The sequence below is a fragment of the Alosa pseudoharengus genome, unplaced genomic scaffold (genome assembly GCF_046254945.1).
Source record: "Alosa pseudoharengus isolate Yale_2024_CS ecotype anadromous, Long Island Sound unplaced genomic scaffold, YU_APseudo_1.1 YU_APseudo_1.1_scf_17, whole genome shotgun sequence".
Lineage (NCBI taxonomy): Eukaryota > Metazoa > Chordata > Actinopteri > Clupeiformes > Clupeidae > Alosa > Alosa pseudoharengus.
In genome coordinates this window covers 35062210-35089551 of record NW_027468640.1, presented here as the reverse complement: position 1 = coordinate 35089551, position 27342 = coordinate 35062210, and the positions used below count along the sequence as shown (strand labels likewise).

The 27342-nt window shown below is 39.5% G+C and overlaps 7 non-coding genes across 7 annotated transcripts; 4 read left to right on the top strand and 3 right to left on the bottom strand.

The window, feature by feature from the left end:
• Positions 1–20485: 20485 nt before the first annotated feature.
• On the bottom strand, positions 20486–20559 carry trnan-guu (transfer RNA asparagine (anticodon GUU)). Its single transcript has one exon. It is a non-coding gene; the product is annotated as a tRNA-Asn (tRNA).
• A 395-nt stretch (positions 20560–20954) lies between these two features.
• trnak-cuu (transfer RNA lysine (anticodon CUU)) lies at positions 20955–21027 on the top strand. Its single transcript has one exon. It is a non-coding gene; the product is annotated as a tRNA-Lys (tRNA).
• A 476-nt stretch (positions 21028–21503) lies between these two features.
• On the top strand, positions 21504–21577 carry trnan-guu (transfer RNA asparagine (anticodon GUU)). The gene has a single exon. It is a non-coding gene; the product is annotated as a tRNA-Asn (tRNA).
• A 453-nt stretch (positions 21578–22030) lies between these two features.
• On the top strand, positions 22031–22103 carry trnak-cuu (transfer RNA lysine (anticodon CUU)). Its single transcript has one exon. It is a non-coding gene; the product is annotated as a tRNA-Lys (tRNA).
• Positions 22104–22470: 367 nt separating this feature from the next.
• Positions 22471–22544, top strand: trnan-guu (transfer RNA asparagine (anticodon GUU)). The gene has a single exon. It is a non-coding gene; the product is annotated as a tRNA-Asn (tRNA).
• Positions 22545–24164: 1620 nt separating this feature from the next.
• On the bottom strand, positions 24165–24237 carry trnak-cuu (transfer RNA lysine (anticodon CUU)). The gene has a single exon. It is a non-coding gene; the product is annotated as a tRNA-Lys (tRNA).
• A 363-nt stretch (positions 24238–24600) lies between these two features.
• Positions 24601–24673, bottom strand: trnak-cuu (transfer RNA lysine (anticodon CUU)). Its single transcript has one exon. It is a non-coding gene; the product is annotated as a tRNA-Lys (tRNA).
• Between the last annotated feature and the right edge of the window lie 2669 nt (positions 24674–27342).

Genomic DNA, 27342 nt, shown 5'->3' with positions numbered 1-27342 from the left:
CATTGAGCAGGAGAGGGAGGGAGGGAGGGAGGGAGAGTGAGAGGGAGGGAGAGTGAGAGGGAGGGAGCGCGAGAGAGAGCGGGGCAAGGAGAGGGGGTTTACTTCTATACTGTTTGGTAAAGTTGCACACATAGTCTACAATGAAAGCAAGGAGAGGTATGAAATTATTATTTATTTATTTTGTTTGTTTTTGGACAACGTAGGCTACTGATAAGTAAAGCGGGATTTGTGAGTTGCTTTTGTGGCCGCATAAGCTGCAAAGCACTGCGTGAAACACTAGAAAGGGTGTGTCGCGATTCTGCCTTTTCACACCGCGACACAGTATCGTGGATATGAATGTCGCGATTTCGGTTTCGAATCGTAAATCGTTACAGCCCTAGGATGTCCCGATCCAGCTTTTTGCACTTCCAATCCGATACCGATATTGTAGCTTTTAGCATCTGCCGATACCGATACCGGCCGATCCAAGCATGTATTAAAGATTAAAGATATTTACTTATTTTGTTGTTATACTCATGTTGAAAAGGGTTTTACTCTTAAGAACAACTAGCCAACTTAATTAGGTTAGTTTGAATAATCCACAGTGGTTGGTAATGAGAAGCTGACCTGTTTATTCTTAACAGGGTTAAATAAACACAAAATAATAAATAGTCAATTAACCACACAAACTGAATTGGCATCAGTGCTCTGCTCTTGAACAACAAGAGTGTAAACAAAGGCTTAAAAAGCCATTAGTGCAAACAATATTGTAAACTGTATAAAAAAAGCAAAACACACAGAAAAGCTGAGTAGAAAATAAATAGTCAATTAACCACACAAACTGAATTGGCATCAGTGCTCTGCTCAAGAGTGTAAACCAAGGCTTAAAAAAGCCATCAGTGTAAACAATATAAAATTATATATAAAAGCAACACACACAAAACCTGAGTAGAAAATAGTCAAATTACCACACACACACTGAATTGGCTATAACAACCCAAATAACTGTCACACCTTCTACAGTATTGCTATCTTCTCCACACTTTACTGCTCCATCTCCATACTCCCTTCAATTTCTACTGTTTGCCCTGGCTGCAGTCTGAGCATGATGGGGAGATTCTTCTTCTATTCACAAAGGTGATAATTTCAACATGCTCAGGTGTCAGCCTGCTCCTGTGCTCATCAATGATAAGTGAGACTGCGCTAAAAAGCCTCTCACTGTTGCGTTTTAAAAGCGAAACTGATGCCACAACTGGTCTGGGTTTGCTGACGTAACTTAGGCTACAGGCTGCATTTATTACAGAAAATCAAGCAACATAGCACGTAGGCCTATCTACACTATTTAGTGACAGGAGCTTAAGTTTACCGCGACAACAGCTGTCACTAATTCACATCGTCGTAGGCTGCGCCGATGCACAGACTAAACGGTAAAAAAAGTTATGATAGCCTACTGGAAGCTTCTACCCTTTTGGATGTGTAGAGTTGTAGGCCTAGGTGCACTTAGTTGTTACCGATTGACCAGGTTGCTTTTTGAAATAAAAAAAAATGCGTTTGTTAGGCTAGCCGATTGTAAAAATAGGGAAATTAAAGTGCGTGCTGTGCCTATACATTACACAAACAATCTTAAATCGCAGAGATAACATTCGTTAGACAGGCAAAGCTGTCAGCAGCAACATGCATAAGAGCCTTAATAGTAAGAGGGTCTCGCGGACACTCGCGGTCGCGGTTAGCATTAGGCTATATTAATTCAACTGTGACATAAAATATTTGCTCGATAACTTTAAATTCTTAGTGGGACATGCACAGACAAGTGGGATGCTGGACAGGTCGCTAGGTGTGCTGAAAAACACGGACCGGATTTGGGGGGAAAAGCTGAAAAAAACTGGAATGGATTATTTACATCGGTGGCTGGAAAACACGGACCGGAGTTTTGAAAACGAACTGGATCAGGAGTCCGGATCGGGATTTTCCCGTGCAGGCCGATCCCACATTTTTTGCTAATATCAGCGGCCGATCCGATCCAAATATCGGATCGGGACATCCCTAGTTTAAATGGAAATGTTCACGGCCGCCTTATAAAAAAACGCAAACGAGAGAGACACGTTCAAGTCGTACCTACGCCGGTGCAGCGACTTGGCTCTTAATAGTCTGTGGAGATGCCTCTCGCTAATAATGAATCCCTCCAATGCCAGGCTTTTCAAAATGTCTTTGTATTTCATTCCCAGCCTAAAATAGCACTCTACCATACTATCCCTGTCCATTGTGTGACAGCGACTGTTCCTGTTTGAGGAGTTGCGCTTGATTTGCTCATCCAGCTGTCCAGTGCACAGCCTATAGGCCTACCTATTTCGTGGCCACAAATGACTATTTCGTGGGAACTAATTAATATTTCGTGGCCACAAATTACCTATTTCTTGGGAACGAATTAATATTTCGTGGCCACAAATTAGTACTTTGTGGGAACGAATTGCTATTTCGTGGCCACAACTTATTATTTTGTGGGAACGAATTGCTATTTCGTGGCCACAACTTCATTATTTTTTTTCCCCATGACATATCCGGGGCTCCGTAGGAACCAAAGACAAATGACAGTTTTCACATAGATGCCGATCCAGACATCTTCACCAAAGCCACCAACTCCAACACAACTTCAAGCTAGCACACAGTAGAGTTACCAAGCAGACACTGCAGTCTGCAAGACGCACAAAAACAGTTTTTATATAGAAAAGGGCCAGATAACAAGCATCTATAGTACTACTGTACTACAAGTCTATGTTATCAAATAAACATGAAACAAAACTTACCAATTCCTGCATAGGTTACCAGCTACGTGCAGAGCTAGCTGACGTTATGTGCATCTTGCTAACATGTAGTCCAGCTGACACTGTGACGTTACATTAGCCTATTTTATTTTGCTTAATGAAAGCGTATCAATATATATTTTTTAAACAAAAACGGTCAATTTACTATTCATAACTATAACCATAGTCATGTCAGTGTGACATGTACTTTTCCAGTGAATGTTTGTCTGTCTGACTGACAGAAGTTGCTCACGAAGTTCATCACGTAAAACAGACAGCGTCAAATTTCGTGATGAACGGTTCCGGGTATTCTTTTGGAACATTGCAGGCCCAACTGCAGTCAGACCTGCCTACCTCGCCATAACAGGTCGATTTGATTGGCTAATCAGTCAGATGTAGCCATCAATCAACCCGAATCCAAACATATGATTTCTAATGGTTGCTTAGGTACCGAAAACGCAGTGATTCCTTGTGAAGGCCTGATGCGGGCCTTAACAAGGGAAGACATGCGATTGGATAAAAATGTATCGCACACCCTAATTATTTGTTCAAACAATCTGTCAATCAAATATAGTGGACAGTGGTAAGATATGGTAATAGCCTAGTCAAGAACGATCGGGAAGGAGAAGAAGAAGCGAATAATACATGGTAAAGTAAAATGTTAGTAAAGACACTATTATTTTTAATTCGTTTGAAAACAGTTAGGCCTTCAGAGAAGGCCTTGAAGGCCCTGATGGTCCGCCACTGTTCAACTGAGCTTGTATGTAGGCTCTGCCGTTCAGTTGTGGACGTTCGTAAATTGTGATAATGGGCGGAGTAAGGCAGAGAAAGGCGCAGTTTACACTATGGATTGAAAGTTTGATAAATATGACGGAAACTTGGGTCTGACAGCGTTCGCAATCTGCGGTTTGTCCATGGCGCTGATAACGCTACGTTTGCAAATGTACGTACATCTGGCCCTGAGTTCGGTTGACGTGCTCTCATATGCATAAAAAATGCTGAGTCATTCATCTGAGTTTGTTTAGAAGGCTGAAAGGGACCAAGTGTGAAAACACCCTAAGTGCCAATGCCAAGTATAAGTTGTGCTCTCCAAAGCAAAAGTCTCTTGACCACCCTGATTTAGTCAAATCAAACCAACATGCAGCACTGGAACAAATTAAGAGACCACTGCACATTTCTGATGTTATCTTACGGTTGCTGAGCAACATTTGAATGAGTTGACGGTCATATTCAAAATGAAGAGACCACTGCAAATTTGAATTTGACCGTCAACTCATTTCAATGTCCTCCCATCAGAAAAATGTGCAGTGGTCTCTTAATTTTTTCCAGAGCTGTATATACACACACGCATATAGAGTGATGTAGTCTACACTATGTGATATGCAGGTCTACACAGTATACCCACTTAAAGCATCAGGATATACTGTATATTTAAAATATTCAAGAATATGTATCAACCAGGGTTTCCATTGTCCGGTAATTGCCAGACATTGGCCGCAGAAAAAATGAAAAGTCCAACAAAATGAAATCTCTCCGGTCATTGTCCGATTGGAATTGGCTAATAATCCCGACCCCTTAACTGAAATCTGAATTTGAGAATAAGCCTAAAATGTAGGCCTAAAGCAAGAATATGTCCTTTGGCTATGTTTTAAAGGAGCATGCTCTACCGTTATTAAACAACACGCATATGCTGCATTTCAAATAGTAAGCGCTTAAAACGCCTGTTAAACAACAAACGGAATGAGTGAGACGGTTCAAACATGGCCAAGCCCAGGCAGACTAGCCTTAAAAGCTTTTTTCAGAGGCCAGACGCTATGGATGATAGTAAATTGGTAACGCCTGAAGCCTCAGGTGTCCGGTCAGCTCCACCATCACCAGAGAAAAAGCTGAAGTGTCGGGCGTATCAGTTGGAATCAGTGACGTTGGAAGTGGAGGTACGGGGGGTGCGGCCGCTTGTCATTTTCCGTGTAGACAGACCCATGGTTACACTAGACATGCAACTGTGTTCTGTTCTCAGAGCATGCTTTCTCTGTCTATGATCTGCAGGGTTAGGGCCTCCTCTATGAGGAGATTGCTGGTCCACGGATAATTTGCGGTATAATTAAATGGTATCATTGAACCGCAAACTGAACCAAATTCTTTCCAGAATAGGAAATATTTCTTAATTTAGTGTTCTCAAATAAAGAGGTATAGCATTAGGGGGTAGTGGTGTGAAAACGTTCAGCATTCAATGTGTGTGCACATCTGCGCAAGTGAAACTGTTGAACCACTTGAGATAATTTGGGTAGCAGCAACAAACAACGTAGCCTATTTAAATCAACGAACGAAGCGGATTCTTGTTGTCCATGAAAACAGAATAGAGACTGGCTAGGTCTTTAAATTTACACTAGTTAAGCATGTTTAGGTTAGGCCAATGAACATGTTGCATTCTATACGGCCTGATTGTCATTCTTTAAGCTACATAGCCTGTCTCCAGTTTTCCTCAACTTGACTAATTAAAAAGCGATAATAGGATATTTCACCAGCATGCCATCAAAATGTCCGGAAAACAAAACCTCTTTTCAAGCGGAAACTCTGGTATGAACATACATTTGTGATAGAATTTTGACACAAGATATTTTTCGCAAAAAGATGTGACAGTTATTTGAACGTTGCATATAGATAAAAACACTCTTCTCCAATAAAGACAGCACTCCACCACCATCACCATGAGCACTACAGGCTACCTACCCTACCAGGCAATATCACAGTATACTACAGCAAACTCAGTGTTGGGTTCGTTACTTTTCAAATGTATTCCCCTACAGATTACAGAATGCATGCCCTAAAATTAAATTTGTAACATATTCAGTCTCCAAGAGAGTAACTAATTCTGAATACTTAGGCTACAGAGAATACAGAGGCTTACATCAACATTGTATTCTATTTATTAGCAATGGATAAAACAGTTAATGTGAAATTGCAAGACCCATAGCTAATGTCAACAACCCACATCCTGCTTTACAGTGATTGATAGGCCTATGCATATGAAACACTACTAATGTCAAAGAACCTACAACAGAAATGTTTTGTCTGCACATAGGCAAACTACCGGAAGGTTATAGCCTATGCATGGATATACACCCTACAACATAACTAAAGTTACATTTCCTGACAGTTGTTTTCATTTAGGCTATTAATATAAACAGAGAGGCGACAGAAAGGAACAACCTGAGAGATACACAGGCTACATGGTTTGATTAAAAAATATTTGAATTTGAGTTTCAAAAGCCTTGGCCTAAATGTTACAACAAGTCCAAATGTAATCCCTTAAATTGAGCAGTGTAACTGTATTCTGAATACCACCCATTTAAATACAGTTACTCATATTTTGTGTTTTAAATATGTGATCCCGTTGCATGCATTCTGCTACTTCTCAACACTGAGCAAACTAGACTACACCACTGCATACATGCACACAACAGACTTTCACACAGTCACACATACATTCATTCTTTTATTCATTCAATCTTTAATCCTCAGAAATTCATTGAGGGTAGCCCTAATTTTCAATTATGATGAGACTATCATAATAAAGTAGTGCACAATGGTTGTAGGGAAATGTAAAAGAAACGTTAAAACAGTTGCAAATTGATAATAATAATACATTTTATTTAAAACGCCTTTCATGTCACCCAAGGACACTGTACAAGACGACAAGAGTAATACAGTCATAAAAGCAACATAAAAGCAACAGGGACAATACATGTAGACTGTGCACTTAGTACAATATTCATGGATATACGATATAGGAAGAATATTCATGGATATACGATATAGGAAGGTTTACACGTATGAATATGTGTATGAAGGGATGTAACGCATGTGTGACTTGCATCCGGCATGAATTGCAATGTAATTTTTGAACAGAATAGGGCATAATCTGGTTTTGTTCGACTTTGTTCGACAGACGTCAGTAAAATACACTGCCCGGCCAAAAAAAGGTCGCCACCTGGATTTAACTAAGCAAATAGGTAAGAGCCTCCCTGTGAGAGCAGTGCTATGATCTGGGGTTGCTGCAGTTGGTCAGGTATAGGTTGAGCAACGTTATGTGGCCAAAGAATGAGGTCAGCTGACGGTCTGAATATACTGAATGATCAGGTTATTCCATCAATGGATTTTTTCTTCCCTGATGGCACGGGCATATTGCAAGATGACAATGCCAGGATTCATTAGGCTCAAATTGTGAAAGAGTGGTTCAGGGAGCATGAGACATCATTCTCACACATGCATTGGCCACCACAGAGTCCAGACCTTATCCCCATTGAAAATCTTTGGGATGAGCTGGAGAAGACTGCACAGCGGTCTGAATCTCCCGTCATCAATACAAGATCTTGGCAAAAAACGCTGGACGAAAATAAATGTGACATTGCAGAAGCTTGTGGAAACGGTGCCACAGCGAATGCGTGCCGTAATCAAAGTTAAAGGCAGTCCAACGAAATATTAGTGTGTGACTTTTTTTTTTGGCCGGGCAGTGTAATAGTAAAATTGGAATCTGATTGGCCAAAAGATTATTCTAATTTAAAACCTCATCAGGGCGGCGGATAAGACAGAATACGCATTACCTGGGACACTAAGGAAACAACTAGCTCAGACTTGTGTTCCTCTCAATTTATATACATAAAGGAATATTTTTCTGCAGCTTATTCTGTAAAAAAATCATTTTAAGAATTGTACTGTGAACTTAAGATCATGAAATCACACTGAATTATGAGTTGAGTGTGTCGTTACATGCCTACTATACATATATAATACATACATAATTCAGGTTAATCATTATTATGGTAATAAAGATATCAACATGCCCAAAATGCATGTCTGGCATAGTGTCACCATCTGGCAACAGAAAGAATGGCAAGAATGGAAAGATCAGTGTCACCCACACACATACCAAAGTTGGTAAGCATGTGGAGCATGAAAAGAGTTTTTTAGGATCACTTCTCAACCGTTGGTCACTTCCAGATGTATTATCTCAGCTTATGTAATTGACCTGTCGCTAAGCGCCACCCTTAGAACGCTGATGAGCCAATGACAGTTCAGCCTCAGCGGGACTCGGACATCAGCGCGGACAACTCTATAGGAAACAACCGGGAGGAGGCATAAAATGACAAATTAATGGTTAGTTATGGAGTTTATTAACTAAAAAAACCCGACGGATAACCATTGTCAAACGTTTTGCATGGGGGACGTGTAATACTGATAGCCAGTACCCCGAGAGGCTAGAAAACGGGGTATATTTCCATCAACAGTAGCCTACAGGACGTCTCTCGCGTTTGCAACAGCTCGACGTAATGTAGGTTACTAAGACAACAACGTGGGCACAGGTTCCCTGTTAAATCCCAAGATGAAAATGCTCATTAACCAACTACTATATTCTTACTACATCAAATATTAACGTAACCTAACATATCTTAGTATCAATCTTCCACAAGCTAGCTAGCTAGCATTAACGTCAGTGTTTTTTCCACGGTGATTTGCACGGCTACTCGCCACAACTGCTTGTCACCTTGTATGTATTCTAAAGTTTTGAATACACCCCTCCATAGCATAATTAAGTCCCTTTTGATAGCTTCTGGAGGAAAGTAAATCCTTTATCGACCAAAACGTCCTCAAAGCCTGCTTTCATATACTGTCAGCTGCCATTGTCCACAATGTATTTCTAATCAAGTCTGGTTTGTTTGTCCGAGTTTTCACACGGTAACAATGGGGGGCGGAGCTTAGCGACAGGTCAATTGTGATGTAGCACCACCTACTGAATGCCAACAGGAAGTAAGAAAAAAATAGCACACACATAAGATATGTGCATTTGAGACAGTGCAATACAGCCATGAGCGCCGCTGTTGTTGCAGGCAGCTCACTGCGCCGGGATTAGTGTGTGCTTCACCTCACTGTGTGTTAGGGCTGGGCGATATGGCTGAAAAATTTATCACAATATAAGTATTTCATATCGGTCGATATTGATTATTTATTTTTTTTAAATCTATTTCAGATAAGGACCAGAAGGGGAAAAAAAGTTCAATTTAAACACTTTTAAACACTTTTATTTTAAACTTAACACTCAAATAAATAATTGTGCACATAGTATCATAGTAAGTCTACTGGTTAGACTGTTCAGTTTCCCCACGTGTGTTTAAGTTTCAAATGAATACTTTTTCTCCTTGGGACAGGCCCGTTTGAGTCTTGGAAAATACTTTTCCATTTGCATCGGGATTGAGTTGATTAGAATTTAGCAGTCAATTTGAATGCAACAGTTTTGAACAATTTCGTGCAGCGCGCTAATGATGCTAACCGGATTTAATAGCAATTCAGTCATTTTGCACGATTGTGAATGTCTGGATTACATGCGCATGCTGAGGAGGGATAGAGAGAGAGAGAGAGAGAGAGAGAGAGAGCACGCACGCACGCACGCACGGGGCAAGGACTCATTGAGAGGTAGGCCTACTTCTATCGTCTACTCTGGTAGAGTTGCACATACTAGCTACAATGCAAGATATATTTAGCCTATTTATTTATGGACAACGTAAGGCGGGAGGTGTGTGTTGCTTTTAATTATCGAATGTTCTATCGAACGAATTTTTTATTGATATTGATTACATGTCTATTGCGATACATATCGCTATCGTTTTATCGCCCAGCCCTACTGTGTGTTCACTGTGTGCTGAGTGTGTTTCACTGATTCACGGATTGGGATAAATTGAGTATCGAATATCGAGTATTGGTTGGAACCGGGACTATCTTTGCGATTTTCCCGGAATCGTTCAAAAGTTTAAATTTCGATTCCTAGTTTCGATTCCCAGTCCGCCGACCGGAAGAAGAACCGGCTGAACACCAACGAAGCGCATAGTTCATAGAATTAAAATTCATGGAGAAGGTCAGACTATTTCATTCAGAAAGCAGGGTTCCCGCGGATCCTTAAAAAGTCTTAAATACAACTGAATTTTCGAAAGAGAGGTATTAAATGTGCGTATGGGACCGCCAGCGAGTGCAAGAGAGCGAGTGATGTCTCCATCCAGTTTCGTGTATTTAAAACGCAATTGTATAAGTGACTATACTATTAGGCTACGGGAGGAAGTGTAGTGGTTGCAGAGTGAAGATGTTTTTCACGGGTTTGGTTAAAGGTGTGAAAACGATAATAATACAGTCCTATATGTACAAAATAATATGCCTGACGTTTTCGTGGTGTAGCTGAGGCCTGAGAGATAGACAGGTAGCCTACGTGGAATGAGGGAGCCTACGGTAGAATGAGCAGGAGAAAGAGTTGGTAAGCCAGTTAGCGATAGGTTGGCCATATGTTCGAATTTAGGCCGGACATATGGATTTTAAAAGCCCTGTCCGGCGCAGGCTGCGCCAGACGCTCATTTGTTCTCCTTTTTGGAGTTGCGCTTGGCATCTAGAGTCTTTGCTCGGACGCAGCATCGTTTCCCAAACTATGGACGCGAAGACTGCTGGTCAAATTATGTGCAGTGCTTCGCAATCAGGAGGAAATACTGTATATGTTAAGTTGATCTGTTTGCATCTTTCCAGCGTGTGTTGCTGGCCTAGGGAAGAAAATAGGTATAAGAAAGGTTATAATAGCCTACCTGTAATATCTGCCAGCAGCTTGCTTGCCAGCGTTTCCCAGTAGGCTAGGCCTACTTTGCAAAAGTTGTGAAACATAACCGCATATTTTTCGAATGTCGGCGACTGCTACATAAAAAAAAAAAAAAATAAGTGCGTTCATAATACATGCGTTCTTGAGATGAAACCAGCCGTTTTCAGCAGGATCATGCGAGGAGGACCTGTCTCTTAATTAATTTAAAACAAGTTTTGCTTGGTTGGTTTAGATACAACTGGTATGCAAAATGTAAAGTAGTGGATTAACTTTAATTTGCTGTGCTGCATATTGGACAATAGATGCACATAGTAAATTATATAAAGTAGGCTTATTAAAATATGTAAATAGCTTAGTCTAACTTTGAAAAAAATATTGAAGGGAATCCAGTCCAGTGCACATGTCTTTGGCAAGAAGCCCTAGGCTACTACAGACACAGGTGAAGAAGTCAGCCTCAGCAGTAAGCAAAACCAAATATGTACAGCCAGCTTCAAAAGCAAGCAGCCCAGACCCTAAAATTGGGCATTTATAGCTGTGAAGGTAATTCACACACAATTATTTTTCTTTCCTCAAAATATATTTGGTAACTTCTGTAGACATCCAAAATGGGGTGGGGGTTAAAATTAGTAGGGAAAAAAAACTATTGCATAAACTGACATATATTTCTTTTGTTGTGGTATAGTCTTTTCTTTTTCATTTAGATGTCTTGAAAAGGTCTTAAAAGTCTTTAAAAAATTGCACTTGGAAAATGTGCAGATACCCTGAGAAAGACCATTAGCTAGCTCATTTAAAATATCCTAAACGTTTAAAAAAAAAAACGGAATCGAGAATCGTTAGGAACCGGAATCGAAATAAGAAATCGTAATTGGAATCGGAATCGTTCAAATTGAAACGATACCCAACCCTAATAAATGCAGAGACCAAATTTCCCTCACGGGATCAAAAGAGTATATATACTTATACTTATGTGTAAAGGGTGCCTGCAAGAATACATGTAATGTTACACAGACTATCTATGTGTAGGTCATGCCATGGTAGGTTTGCGCATTGGTAACCTATGCATATAAAAGTTACCTTAGTTTGTTGTGTCTGTGACTTTAAACATTGTATGTGCTTTAACTTCAGTAAAGCAGAACAGAAATGAGGTCAATTGGGTACATGATAATGGAGTGTAATGCAGTAGGCGAAGAAGCAGCAATGACAAATCCAGTATAGCTGTACGTTAACAATGAAAAAATATCAATTAAGCATATTTTTATAGAACTTATATTTTACTGATAGTCTATTTATGTTGATTTTATATTGATGTTGATATCAGTTTTTGCTGCCTACTATATTTCTTTATGCCAGTGTTCAGCAAGCTCTGATGAGGTTGACAGAACTTCCTGCTCTGAGCTGTGCTTCTCTGATGGTTTTGTTAACATCCAGTACGTCTCCTGCAATCAAAAAGATGACATCAAGTTAGTCTTTAGAGTTGACGTTACCACATGCAGGCTTTGATATTGAATCGATGGGGTTGGCAATTTCAAAACCTTATTCTACTCCTTTTTGTGTAACAATGGTAATTACAGTAAAACACTGACTGACAGTAATGGACACTAGTTCTCCAATTTCTTGTGGTGGTGTTGGTAGGCCTAAATGACCAAACATGCAATCTTGTTGAATGTTAGAAAAACAATGTTTCAGAAGAGGCTTCAGACTGGGTTCATTACGGCCGAACATAATGTTTGTAACCATAAGGACTAATTTGTAACATATACCGTTGTAAACCATCTTCATACATGCTTCCTTCTTCTGGTAGAACTGGCAGGCTTCTCTCAGGAGCACTATTATCTTCTCATCAGGAAACATATCCACCTGCATGTTCTTGCCATTACACCTCACGTTGATATTCCTTTTGTCCACTTCATCAACTTCAGGAGAATAATCAGCATAAGAGTGGACTGTAGATACAGTTGACATAGGGAGAGAGTTCTGGCATTTAGAAAATAAACAATATTTTCTGTGTGTGTGTTTTGGAAAAGTTTCTCAGTTCTGCCGCAGGCTCTATATTTAGCAAATCTGTAGTGTTTTAGGCTGAAAGGAGTTTGCTGAAACTCTTTTCAATATTCAGTCATGGAATATTCATCACCTGTTGTTCCTGTGATGTCAGATCCACTCATGGCCACAGATTGTGCCAGAGCTGGGGCATTTGTAGATGCGGTGGCATTGTTGCGCTCAGATGAGGTCATCAACTCAGATGGGTCTTCAGTGACGGCATTTTCTGAGGAGGCCTGTAATGCCACAGTCACCAAGTTAAAGGGGAACTTGGCAACTATTTAAACTTAATAAGCCCGTGTAGAAATCATTTGGATGGTTAAATGACCTGTTCCGGTAAAAATGGTGACATTCCCCGTTCCCCCTAGCGTCCCCAGGCGGAAAACCAACCTTGCAACATTGGGACTACCGTCCCGGAAAGAGAAGTGAGAAACAAGAAACTCGTTTTAAATCGCAGTGTTTCCCATACATTGACTAATCTGTGGCAGGGCGCCACAAAATCAAAACCGCCACACATTAATGTTCTATGCAGGCTTGGAATTTCAACATTCTGGGGGCAAGGCCACTTGGCCTTCAGTTGGGCATATTTGGTGGAGGGCACAAAGGCCACATGTCAGGGCACTAAGGCCAACGTTAACTATACAGTAGTAGGCTATAAAAATGATCAAAGTTGTATTTAGCCTATTCACTGCAGTAGACCTGCATCACTGTATGAAACATTACAAAAACATGAAACATGACTCATTACATATAACTGTAAATCATCTGATCATCTAATATTTGCAGATATTTAGGCTATATTTAACATTTATTTGATATTTGGCCTGTTATGAAATCATGTATTGAACAATTTAAGCACAGCTCAGCTTTAAGAAAGACAAATAGCCTAGATGCATGCTTAGCATTTTGTGATCATTAAGGCTACTTTCACAAACTCTTAGTCAGCTGTCCTCTGATTTACCGATATCTAGGCGACATTTGTAATATTTATTTTGTATTTGGCCCGTTATAAAATAATGTGGAACAAACAAACACAGTGTAAAACTTAAAGCCCAAATTTGGAGACATCCATGTATGTTGAAATTTACTGCAAATTAAAAACGGGATTACTCTGGAACGGCTAACTGTACAGGGGACTGCTTTACACCCTTGTGTTCGGTAAGGTCTGCTGTTTATTCTGATATATGGTTTGTCATGTGTTAAACGAGGGGTTCGTGAAGTATTCCGCCGAGATGAATGGGTAGGGAGATGGACGCAAAACCTTCAGTAGAATTTATGATTAAATTGAATGATATTATTTACTTTTCTCGCGAACCGTTCAGCACAGCAATTAGCGGCTGACATCGTTTAAAAGCTGAGAAAAAGCTCTTTACTTGTGATGTCTGTGTGATGAGTAGGCTACTTAGTTCAACTGAGAAGAATGGGTGAATTTGGACGCACTTTCTTTCTTGCGCTAACTTTCTCCACTGCGTAATTTGCGCTGTGAATGCTAAGATTGTTTTGACAGGCCATAGGCTAAATATATATCGCTAGTAGGACGCAAAGCAGAATATTGAAAGAAGGCGGCACCAAGGCCACCGTGGCCTGTAAACCTCTGATTTTCAAAGGGGCGTCACGGCCAACGCAAGGGGCTACGACGGCCATGGCCGTCGTGGCCGCCGTGAAATTCCTACCCTGGTTCTATGTTTAATTTAATTTAAATTAAAGATAAGGTCAAATCCTTGCATTGAGCTGCGCTTTTTAAGCACGCAGCCTTTCCTTGCCCCGCCCCGCTCTCTCGTAGCCCGCTGCCCCTCATCTGCATGTGCATTTAACAAAATATTCACGATTGTTGAAGGATTGTTGTTGCCACATAGAAGCATTGCATAGAAGACGTGTGGCTAAATTGCTATTAAAACCGCTTAGCATGACCATGCTGCGCAAATTTGTTCAAAACTGCTGCATTGAAGTTAACTCTGCTAAGGTCTTATCACAACATAGTAGGCTACACTGAGGAGACTAAACTAAGTTAAGTTATGCAATCAAGCAGTATCTCAAAGCTAACGTTAGAATACTGTTTGGATGTCGAATTTAGCATGCTTAGCCTACTTACAGCTGCTTGTGAATTTCGTTGAAGGGCTCATTTTATTGACTCTGACACTGAATGTTTCCAAAATCCCGATGTAAATGGAAAAGTGTTTTCGGTAACACTTAAATAATAACTACACACAATTCATCATTTATTAAGCCTTCGTTACTTATTAGTTAATGGTTTGATCATCATTAGTAATTTCTAATTTATCATCAGTAAAGCATTTGTTCACACAGTTATAAATAGTTTGTTCATAGTAAATAAGCCTAAATCTAAAATATGTTTATACATTATTGTTAATACTTAATACATGATGCAATAATATGTTTTTGATTAAGTAATATTTTCATTATTTAACGGTTGTTACATACACATGCACTAATGATTAGTAAGGGTGAGGATACATATTTTATAAACCACTTCCTAATACTATAATTCATAATTAACTCAGAAGTTACAAGTGGTTAGTTAATGATATTTTGCGAGCTCATCTAAAGTGAGGACGTTTTATGCCTTGCAACACATTTACAAATGAGTTATAAAGTTTACACTTGCATTTATTCATTTAGCCGACACTTTCACCCAAAGCGACTTACACATGTCAATGAAATTAAAGGACAAGGCCACATTGGTGGACGCCGGGGTTTGAACCCCCAACTTTATGTGTTGCTGCATGTTAACCCGGCTCCCTATCCACTACACTACCTCTGCCCAGTGGTATTATAACAGTAAATTCAAAAATATAATATAGATATGCATGTTTAATATGAACAAACCATTTTTAACTGTGTGTAAACATGATTTACAGATGAGAATGAATGTAGGAATAATGCTTTACAAACGAAGAATACAACATTTAATAATAGTTTACAGATGTTTAATAGCAGTGTGTAGTAGAAGACAACAGAAACTCTTGCATAATTGTGGGCATTTCTATCTGGGCCAAGGTAGTGTAGTGGATAAGGAGCTGGACCAGCATGCAGTAGCCTAAAAAGTTGGGGGTTCGATTCCCGGCTTTCACTGTTATGTCAATGTGTACGTCGCTTGTTTGCTAAATGAATGAATGTGAATGTAATCTTTACAACTCATTTGAAAATGTGTTGCAAGGCATAGAAAGTCCTCACTTTAGATAAGCTCACAAAATATCATTAACTAACTACTTGTAACTCCTGAGTTAATCATGAATTATAGTATTAGGAAGTGGTTTATAAAATATGTATCCTTACCCTAACTAATCATTAGTGCATGTGTATGTAACAACCGTTAAATAATGAAAATATTACTTAATCAAAAACATATTATTGCATCATGTATTAAGTATTAACAATAATGTATAAACATATTTTAGATTTAGGCTTATTTACTATGAACAAACTATTTATAACTGTGTGTACAAATACTTTATGAGAATTAACATAGCAACAATGCTTTAAAAATGATGAACAAAGCATTTTGTAATAGTTTGCAACTGGTTTATAATAAAAAAAAATGATTTCATTATAAGTGGTTGTTTCATTACTTATTAAGTATAAATCATGTACTTACAAACATTTTTTGGATAGGCTTATTTACTATGAACAAACCATCTATAATTGTGAACAAATGCTTTACTGATGATAAATTATGTATGAACAAGAAATTACTAATGATGAACAAACCATTAACTAATAAGTAACAAAGGCTTAATAAATGATGAATTGTGTGTAGTTATTATATATATATTATATATATAAGTGTTACCGTGTTTTCCAAAATTCAAAAGTGCTTGTCCCAAGGAGAAGTACGCACCTTTATTTTAACTAACTTTGTAGAAAACGTTATGAATTGCATCCACACATCAGCAGCCTTTTAACTGTGTTACAATTGCCGTTTCGCTAGCTTGTAAACAAATCCATGTGCTTTATCATTACCTTTTTCCACAGTTTGAAATAGGATAATGCTCAACTTCCCCAGCAAAGGGGGAAATATAGCTAATCCTGCCAAGTTTCCCTTTAAAATGCATTAGCCTTTGTCTGGGATCCATTCACCATATTGTATTGTTCAAGGGTTGATTCACAATCAGGGATATAGTATTTTTAGTGTTTACTATTGTTCCTTGGGTTAACATTGTTAACGGACTGGTTAAATAAGTTACGCCATAATTTGAAAATCCTTATTAATGCTAAAATGTCACATTAATGAGTGCTTGTTTCTAGGCCTCGGCTACTTCCTGGAGGAGTGGCTTGGTAGGGCAGCGAAGAGCAGTGAAAGGCACGGAATTATGGGAGTTTTTCTCGGTCAAGAAGGCACTGACTTCAATTATGACTCCACATTTCTACTACATAAATTACCCAATTTAAATACACATTCATCTTCCCAGCAGTGAAACATCACGTCTGTCAGTAGTGCTCACTAAAATCATTAATTAGCATTGCAAGACACTTATCTCCAGTGGTGTAACTACCCAGATAGCAAGAGGCTGGCGGACCACTGGCAGTCCAGTGGGGGCATAGCTGGTGGTCGGCTGGCATTTTGCTCATCGGTTCTCTGGCGGTCCGCTGGCGGGTTGCAGACAAATTGTCCAATATTTTGCCACTATTGGTCTAAAATCTTTTTCATTTGTTCAGTTATACTATATATAACTTTTCTTAATATTCATGACAAGTTAAATTTAAAGAGATGGTGGTCCAACGGCACGGCATACCACCAGCAGTCCTCTATCTGCCAATTTGATTTTGCTATCTGGGTACCACCGGTGCACAACCCCGACATGGGCCCCCTCGCGTTAGTGCTTGGGCGCAACATCGTAATTAAGATGAAATCACGTCGGCAGTTCTTGGATATCAATATTTTTTTCTTGCACCATTCCTTTTTTATGAGGGATTGACAGCTATTTATACCACTCTCGTGCTGTTAGTCATGGTGACCCTATTTGTATATGTCATTTTTTTGCATTGTGTTTACATTCAGATGTTTCCAACATAGGCTACAATGTGAGTTAGAGGTTAAAGGAAAATTCCGGTTTTTCATTTTCAAAACTGTGCAACTGTGTAACCACTGTGAGTGGTTAGTGGTGTTCGTTGATGTTCCAAAACAAGTAGCGTAGCGAAATACAGTTTCTGTCGTCTTTTATTTGCCATTTTGTAAAATCCCATTGATTTCTGTTGGAAGACTCATTGCACGTTGCGCCACCGTCTATGCTTCAGGTTCAAATACGAATCATACATTGCGCCGATATATTTGCTTTTAATAGTCAACAAACTCCACTAACCACTCGGTGAGTTGCACAGTTTTGAAAACGAACGTTAAGGGTTGTTTTAGGACATGTTTGAGTAGCCTACTACAGTATGCCCATTGCCAGCCACCCTGAGAAGTGAAAAGGCGATTCAAAACGAGTCAGAAAAGTCGAGACAGGACCAATAGTCAAAATGTCGGTGTCCACCACTCTAGTTCATCCAAAACAAACCAGAAAAGGGCCTTAAAGTGCTAAAAACCGGAATTTTCTTTTAAAAAAATACCTGCAACTTATTACATTTCTTTATTTATTGTCAAGGAACAAGGCCTGGAAATGGGGGAAATGTGTTTATCCAATGATCTTACTTTCTGTCATGCGTGATTACATTACATTGTGAAGCTACTTCTGGATGTGTTGTATCTTAGTTATGACTTTGCTGAATAGAAAGCCTGTAGAGTGAAATTCTAATAGGTTAGTTACAGGTTGCTTTTTTATGGAGTAGGCATATGTGAGATGCACCAAGAAAATCCAAGTGGTGGAACATTGTCAAAATTGGAATTATTTGTGCATTGATTATAGTGGAAGCTAATTGTTGCAGCAGACGCAATGCGAACGGAACGCCCCAGTTACGTGCCTGGTCAGCTCATCCCTTAGTAATGTTTAAATGTTTCTATCTAATGTTTAAATCTTTTTTCTGTCACTGGTCTTATGAAGCTTTCAGTTTCACTCTGACTCTGTACGTTCCCTGACCTGATTATCAGCAGTATGTTCCCCATCATTGTGTTTACTGTTTGACTGATCTGCCTGTGTATTTTAAGATTATAATCTGGGTGTAGTCCATCATCTCAGTCTGAATGTGTTTATCAGCATCCATATTGGCATTCAGAATCCCCACCTATTGTGTTTCAAAAGTATGTGGTAATCTGTATTTCTAGCTCATTCCTTTGTGAATAGCTGGACAATCTCATGTCTTATCATCACCAACCCCTGCTGAGGTCTCAGATTTTCAGTTGAATTCCCCATATCTTGTAGGTGTAGGACACTACAGTCTCTTCCCTAGCCATAGTGTCCTGACTCTTTTACCTTCAGATGTAGCCTACTGCAGGTCAGATATGTACTTTAAGCATTGGTTCTGCTATAGCATTAAAATAGTCTCTATAACATTAATTTCAATTAAACAGACTTGATCATAGTGGATGTAGACATTAAATTGGGTCGAAGGAATTGTTTGCGTAAAGGAACTCTTGAAACCTGCAGTTTGCAAGCAGATACTTAGCGTTAAGAAGCGATAACAAGAGAAAACAAATGGACTGTGATATGAGCAAATGTGAGCTTCTTCACAACGACGAGACAAGAAGACAGAGGAGTGTTACTTAAATAAAATAAAGACCAATAAATGCTGTAGATGGGCTTCTGTTCTGTAGGCTGTGTAACATTGAGTTTGCCTACTGATGATACGCTAACTAACTACTGCCCGTACTATATTATGTTGCTTTACATCCACTGGTAAAACAGACATAGTTATATATCAGAGATCATTTCCAAATTGGCCAACACTTGTGATTACAGTACAGGCTGAACCTGTCAGTTGCGAAAAAGAGGTCTGTTTGACATGTCATGCCTAAACCCTTGAATGTCTATCTTTATACTAGCCGCCGTACCATAATTCCCACAATTCTTAACAATTTGATGACACAATCCCGAACTCTATATGACAATATGGCAAAATGTCATTGCTTTGTCTCATTACTCTGATCTTATTGTACATAGACATCACATTGACATGAGGGCAAGCTAGATGTGCATTACATTAGATAATATTCATGTAGCTGCAGAAAATATCAAAATAAAGAATTGCTTACCTCAGGGTAGAAATAGCTATACAGAGCTCCCATTTCCTTGTGTTTGTCTGGTCTATCCAAGTGAAAGCTGCTATCTGTATGTTCTTGCTGCTTTTCTAGCTTTTCTAGTTTCTATTTGCTTTCAGTTTATTACTGTTTAATATTTATGCATAGGTTTGGTCTCCAAACACCAGTGAATTTTTTCAGGTTTTTTTGGAGAGGGTGACACCCACACACAGACACACACACACACACACACACACACACACACACACACACACACACACACACACACACATAAAAACACACATGCAGGCAAGCAGGCACAGTTGTTTTAAGGTGAAAATCTTGTAGTGTAAATTTAAGGTTCTCAGGCACTTAGCCAGAATTCAGGCATGGGTAGGGTTTAAGATTTGAAAATAAATATTTGTATGTAACAACCTCGAGCATTTCTGTAAATGCCCTTGCTTGAAGTCCTGCACACTTTAAGCCACAGCCACAGTTCAAAGACAAGTATGTGTTGGAAGTTCTTCTTCAAAGGCTATGTATCATAGTGCTGTTCTGGGGAAAACCTGTGCACCCTTTCCTTTTGGAAAGCGATATAAGGGAAATATAGCGCCATCTGCTGTTTCAGTGAAAAATTCTACCCTGTTTTTTAGTTTGCTTTGCTTTTGTTTGTCATGTTTTTAAGGCTATTTGCAAAACACTCAGCATAATATTATATTGTAAATTGTGGATCATTGCTCTGTGGTAAAAGAGAGGCTCTTATTAATTTAATTCAGCAAATATGTTTGATTAAATGCACTCCAGTCATCACAATATACGTATGACAAAACTGGTTACAAAATACAATTTTTCCATATGTCTAACTCACCTATATGTCTTAAAAAGTCTTCCAAGAAAAAGTATCATCGTCCCTGGGTGGGCTCGAACCACCAACCTTTCGGTTAACAGCCGAACGCGCTAACCGATTGCGCCACAGAGACATGAATGCAGGGTCTTGGAGGGGCAGGATTAGTACTGTCACATGACACCCAGTGCGACAGAGTTCTGGTGCCGCTTTAAAAAGAAATAGATAAATCATTACAAAGGGGTAGAAAAAAGGGGTTAGAAGTGGTCACGTTTAAATGTGAAAAAGTTTACCAGTTTGTCATTTATTGTGAAAGCACGCTGTTGTGACTTCAGTAAACATTCAGAGTTATTCATATGTAAGTTTGCTATAACAATTGACTTGTAGAATATAAATACATTTTAATGTTCCTTCACAAAAAAATTGCGTGAAATATATCTGCTTTGTAAAAGAAAGCATCTGGTATGCAGCAAATGTAGCTTTAGGGGGTGGTGCTTGCTCTTATTAGTTGATTTAATCTGCCCATCATCAGCCCGGCTAGCTCAGTCGGTAGAGCATGAGACTCTTAATCTCAGGGTCGTGGGTTCGAGCCCCACGTTGGGCGCAAAGTTTTTTTCCCCTTTCCTAATGCTTTGTAAATCAATACTTTAAATATAATCATGTAATACAATTGATGTGGAAGATTTGAAGTTCAATACTTGACACATCTATGCCAGGTCTGTTTAGAAATTATACCCTGAATGTAAATTCTTAATGATATTCCGTATTTTTAAAATAGCAAGGTCCACAATTGCAGATTCAGCTTTGAAAGAGCTTCCATAGCTCAATGTCAATTTGCCCTGAAATGCCATGAGTAGCCTAAGCTAACTAAATTTGCAGCCTGTGCTTTGTCAGTTGGTGCAGTTACCTCTCCCCTCCCCCACCCCATGTGCTCTGTCCACACTCTGCCCCTCCCCCACTCCCTCTGCTGTAGCAGTTGCTGCTGCTGTAGCACCCTTCCCCCACCTACGAGTCTTGCTGAGTGAAAAGGTTCCGAAACAAAGGGATAAAATGACTTCTGTCTATGAGGGTGGTAACTCAGTCTCTGTGGCGCAATCGGTTAGCGCGTTCGGCTGTTAACCGAAAGGTTGGTGGTTCGAGCCCACCCAGGGACGGGATAGTCTTTTCCTAGTGTTTTTAGCCTACAGTTCACTGATGCATATGGTGAAGGGATACGTGGGTAGTTCGCTGTGGCTCCATGGTTATGAATGAAACTGCTTTTGTATTGTTTTCTAGTATCGCTAATGTTATGTTTTGGTTACAACACAGTGTGTGCCCACATTTGTAGATGTTATCACAGTACAAAACTGTAGGCTATTTCATTAAAGCTGCACAAATATTTAACAGTGTAGTCAAGTCTGTCTTCAAATGTCTTTTTGTAAAGTGTGCTAAATTTACTGTAAAAACAAATAACCATTAAAGTTGTTCATTTTCATAGTTTCACATTTACTTGAGTAGTGTATACCTCATCTTATTTGTAATGGCATACTATCTCTTTTCTTCATAAAAGGTGTACTGTGATCAATATTGTCCATTCAATACAAATTATGCCATGACATAGTCCTCAAGCCCGGCTAGCTCAGTCGGTAGAGCATGAGACTCTTAATCTCAGGGTCGTGGGTTCGAGCCCCACGTTGGGCGCAAGTCTTTTTCATTGATAAAAATCATCCTAGCAAGTAGCTTCAAAAGGCTGCAATAACTGGTGGATGAAGGGAATTACACTTTAAAGCTTAGAAAATAATTAAACTGGAGACAAAAGTTCCTTTTTTATGTAGTTCAAAAGACAATAGTCTAAAAGATTACTACCAATGTGAATGCAGTTCTGAATAGCCTATGTAACTGTGTTGCCTTGTCTTCTCTGTGCCTGTTGTACAGCCCAACTCGCTCCACACTATGTTCCCACCCATCCTGCCTCCACATGCACTGAAACACAAATCAAAATGCATGTCACCCTCCCTCTCCCTACATCAGATTTAAGTAGGCTGCTAATGCTAACTTTGTTAGCTCAGTCTCTGTGGCGCAATCGGTTAGCGCGTTCGGCTGTTAACCGAAAGGTTGGTGGTTCAAGCCCACCCAGGGACGCAATCATTTTCCCCCTATGATTCTCCTTGGGGTACTTCATAATGGAAAGGCTCTCATACTCATCATAAGGTTACCGTTGCTCAAAGAAAGTTTTGATAGGAGGTCCAATCTGGGGCATAGGCTCTGAGAAGGGTGCCACATAAACATTACAAATAAAAAAAATATGTGGTCTAGCTATGAGGGTCCAATCACCTCCACCCCTAACAGTTTTGAATTTTATACCGGTCTTTTTGCTGTTGAAAAGATGAAATGACAACAAATAGCCCACATACATATGTATGCATCGTATTCGGTGTCGTCTAAACACCACCTAAATCTGGCAGCTCAGCAACTGCCACACAGCACATACATGCATACAAGAAAAAGAAGAGCCCCCACACTCCCAACACTGGGATTTAAATACACAGGTGCTCAGCTGATTAACCAATCACAAGGCTCTCCTAATCAGGCTGGCACTAGCCAGCCAGGGTACCCAATTAAACCCACTAATGGGGAAACAAGGGGAACTCGGCCCACTGGGCGACATACGCAACTCAAAAGGAAAGTAGGCCTACATAGAACAGTAATAGTAACAGAAGAGTAACATACAGATAAAGACATAACAGAACCCATATGCAACTGGTTACTTTCAAAAGTGTACAATAATAAAGCAAGGGCAAGCAAACAAAAGACAACAGAAGGCAAAATGACCAAATAGAATTAAAAATACAAATTAAATGAATTAGTGTGATGTGGATTACAGCGTCACACGCAACTTTAGCCTAACAGACAACAGCCTAATTTCGAGGTATCGCTGGGCTATTAATGCATAGGCTATAACCCAATTAAGTAAATGTAAAAGACACAGAATAATGACAGAACTGTAAGATCAAATTCAAAAACTTTTGAAGTCTCAACAAAGAATGGGGGTAGAGGAGCGCTTCTTGGACTCTAAAGTTTGGTTAAGTCAGAGGTGCTCTTTGGATGGGAAACTAAATGCCAAGAATCAAGAAACTCCAAGGCACTCTCTATTGAAAAAGTTAAAAAGCCTTTATTATCATGGCTTGGTCAAGTTAACCTTCTAAAAAACTCCAACGCGTTTCGGCTAAATGCCTTCTTCTGGGAGTAGCCGAAACGCGTTGGAGTTTTTTAGAATTAAAATATGCAAATGTGGCTGCCAGTGTGTCAGTAATTTATTTTTAATGACAACACACATTGATTACCATTTCTGTAAATGTGCCAGTGTTAGCCAGCCGGTGATAATGAGACGAATTGTATATATTTATGTAAAGTGGTCATCTATTTGTACATCCCATTTTGTGTCGAGCTGCAGATAGGTAAACAATTATGGTGCATCTATCCGGGATACTCAAATTAAATATTTTAGGCATTCAAATCTATTTTTTTATATGCAAGCAAATACACATTTTAATAATATATACTATAATATAATTACGTGTTTTAGAAGCATATTTTATGTTTGATAAATGCGTCAATTAAAAATTGTTTGAATTGCCTTCAGATACGTCAACAGTGTTTTCCACAAGCCAATCTAACATGCTTGAATACATCTTAACCTGCAATTATTCCTAGATATCTTTTGTGTGTCTGGGGGGGGGGGGGGGTTAATCAAAAGCTTTGCGCCCAACGTGGGGCTCGAACCCACGACCCTGAGATTAAGAGTCTCATGCTCTACCGACTGAGCTAGCCGGGCAGGTGTTGATAACATATAAGAAAAAACTTTCCATCCCCCATCCTGCAGAAGGAAGTTTGGCAACTGCCTGAAAAAAAAATGGGACAGGAACCAAAGAATGTGACCCATTACCACAACAAAAAGATCCTTGTGTGTGTTAATTTTGGGGCAAGATGAATCTCCTTTAGATGATGCATGGAAATCGTAACTCAAAGCCACAGATTGTCACATTTTTTACAAATTAATAAGTAATTGGGGGGGGGGGGGATCGACCTGATCTATCTGTTCAAATGACTCCAATCAAAATTGAGTCATATAGGCCAGCAAAGCCCCAAGCCACAAACTCTGGTCTGTATTCATCATGCTTATGGAGGAAAACTTTTGCGCCCAACGTGGGGCTCGAACCCACGACCCTGAGATTAAGAGTCTCATGCTCTACCGACTGAGCTAGCCGGGCTGTGATGTCATAACAATTTCTTTTTTTTTTTAATGCAAATATTCCATCATGCATTATTGAAACGGTAGCAGGGTTTCCATTAAATTTTTTCTATGAATATTTTGGCCACTCAAATTCAAAAAAGTTTGACTGGAAACACTTGAAATTCACCTAAAATCTTGCAGAGGAAATTTCAATTTGCTAGAGTAGAGGTTCCGCGGCCCCCAAAATAATGGTGCCTGTGACTTGCGACCCCCTCTTTCCCCGGAGGTGGTAAAGAAAATCAAAAGGGTTTTATTCGAAATGTAAGTACTATTTTTATCTTTTGTTACAATTATGGCTAAAATATGCTATTTCTAATAGTTTAAACTTTTCCCCCCACTTTGGAAACAACTGTGTTAGAGTTTGGTGGATTAGCCACCAAATTAGCATAAGGTATAATGCGACTAAGATTGGAAACTACTAATTCTGTAAATGTTGCTTTGATTACCTTGATTCCGCAGCTGTTCACAACTATTGCCTTGATGCCAATAGAAACGCATGGAGGTCCACATGTTCTTTTAGCTGAATTTTACCATAGCCATTTAACCATTTCTGTAGTGGATTTAGTTACCAATACGACATTTTCAGAACCTTTTATCTAGATTCATTTTACAGGCACTTTTGTCACAAGAATTCAACAACAGCTGAATGATACCTGTAATCTTCAAATAAAACAAATTTCTACCAAACCATAAAGGATATACTACACTATGCTTGACACAAGCCTAGATGAAGCCAGTATCTGACAAAACAATAATTTAAGTGTGCATACCTCCTTCAAGCCAGCCAACAAGTCAGTAGGTGGTAGGTCAAGTCCAAGGCCTGTATCCCGCTAACAATGGACTTCCTATTTGGTTTAAGAAGATTCAACCACAAACAGTGCTGCTAATAAACCAAACTGCAGTAGAGGCATCAGGAATAATAAGAAACATGATTCTTTGGTACAGCAGTGTGAAGGAGTGGACAATCGTAGTGAAATAGGGGTGGTAGAGATTGCAGAATGAATTACTTGGAATATTTAGGTGAAAACAAAGTTATTTAGCTTTGTTAATGTTTGTTTTTTAAAGGACAGGTTCGGTATTTTACACTTAAAGCCCTGTTTTCAGATAGTTTATGATTAAATAGAACGTTTAAGATTGAAATTTGGACACATGCTGCTGTCCTGAGAATTTTCGGTTTCTGTGGTAGCGCCCCCCCTCCTCCAGAACGATGCATAGGTGCACTGGAACAATCCTTCCTAAAATGCATTAAACTTTCGTTTACAAAGACGTGAAACTCACCGAGTGGTCAGGGGTGTTCGATGATATGTTCACACAAAAATCGCTGCAAAAGACGCTTTCCAACAGGTTATTACCATGTTGTAAAACTGTGGAGCTATTTTTCCAAACGCCTCACACCCGTACATTCTTCCGAATAATAGACACTCCAGCCCAGTTGGTGGCGATAATGCACCTTACACCGTCTTGCCAATTACAAGCAAACCACTGGCATTTCATTGAATACACAGAAGAAGCAGAAGATCGCTGTCTTGAAGTATTTTGCAACAGACAGCTAAAAATGAGGCGATTTATGCAGTTCCGAATAGCGGGAAAATTTGTGGCAAAAAAAGTTGTCACAGACTTCCTTTCAACGATCCAGAAAGGCTAAAGTTGTGGCTGGAATTTCTGGGGTTGGATGTGAGCACACCTGTTGAGAATCTGCAGAAAGCTGATCACCGTGTCTGCATTTTACTGAACTTCGCTGGAGGTCAAAAGAAATCGCCCAAAAAGCTCTTTTGCCTGAGAAATACAGCGGTTCCCACATTACCTCCTGGGACGACAGAGTTGGAAGAACTTGGGGTAAGAACTTATTTGTTATGTCCATAACCTGTCATGTTCACACTAACCCTAGCCTACATGAATAATTTGGCTACATGATTTTGTACGTTTACTATTTTTTTGGCTGTGGAACTTTCATGATGAAAACGTAATGATTCACGTAGGCTATCATTCACATCGTGCAAGTTCCAAGACATTTTAGCATTAGCCATGGTTGGACGTGACAATAATTTGGATAGCGTAGTAGCCTACGATACCGCGACTGCATAAGACTACAGAAAGAAAACAAACAACCCCATATCCGTTTCCGGCAGCGGAGTAATACCGTACCTCACAGCACATCCAATACAAGTCAATGGAGTTGGACAAAAACTACGATAAAACCTGTTGGAAAGAATCTTTTGCAACGATTTTTGTGTGAGCATATCAGTGAACACCCCTGACCACTCGGTGAGTTTCACGTCTTTGTAAACGAAAGTTTAATGCGTTTTAGGAAGGATTGTTCCAGTGCACCTATGCATCGTTCTGGAGGAGGGGGGGCGCTACCACAGAAACCGAAAATTCTCAGGACAGCAGCATGTGTCCAAATTTCAATCTTAAACGTTCTATTTAATCATAAACTATCTGAAAACAGGGCTTGAAGTGTAAAATACCGAACCTGTCCTTTAACACCAACATACTTCTAGTCTACATTCACACAAAGTTGTCTACACAACAACGAGATCTCATGCCAGTGCCAAAGTCACGTCAGCCACCACAAGACAATTCCTAATCAGTTGCATACCCTGATTAGCTGTAGCAGAGACTTTCTAATGAGGAGACCCAGCACTT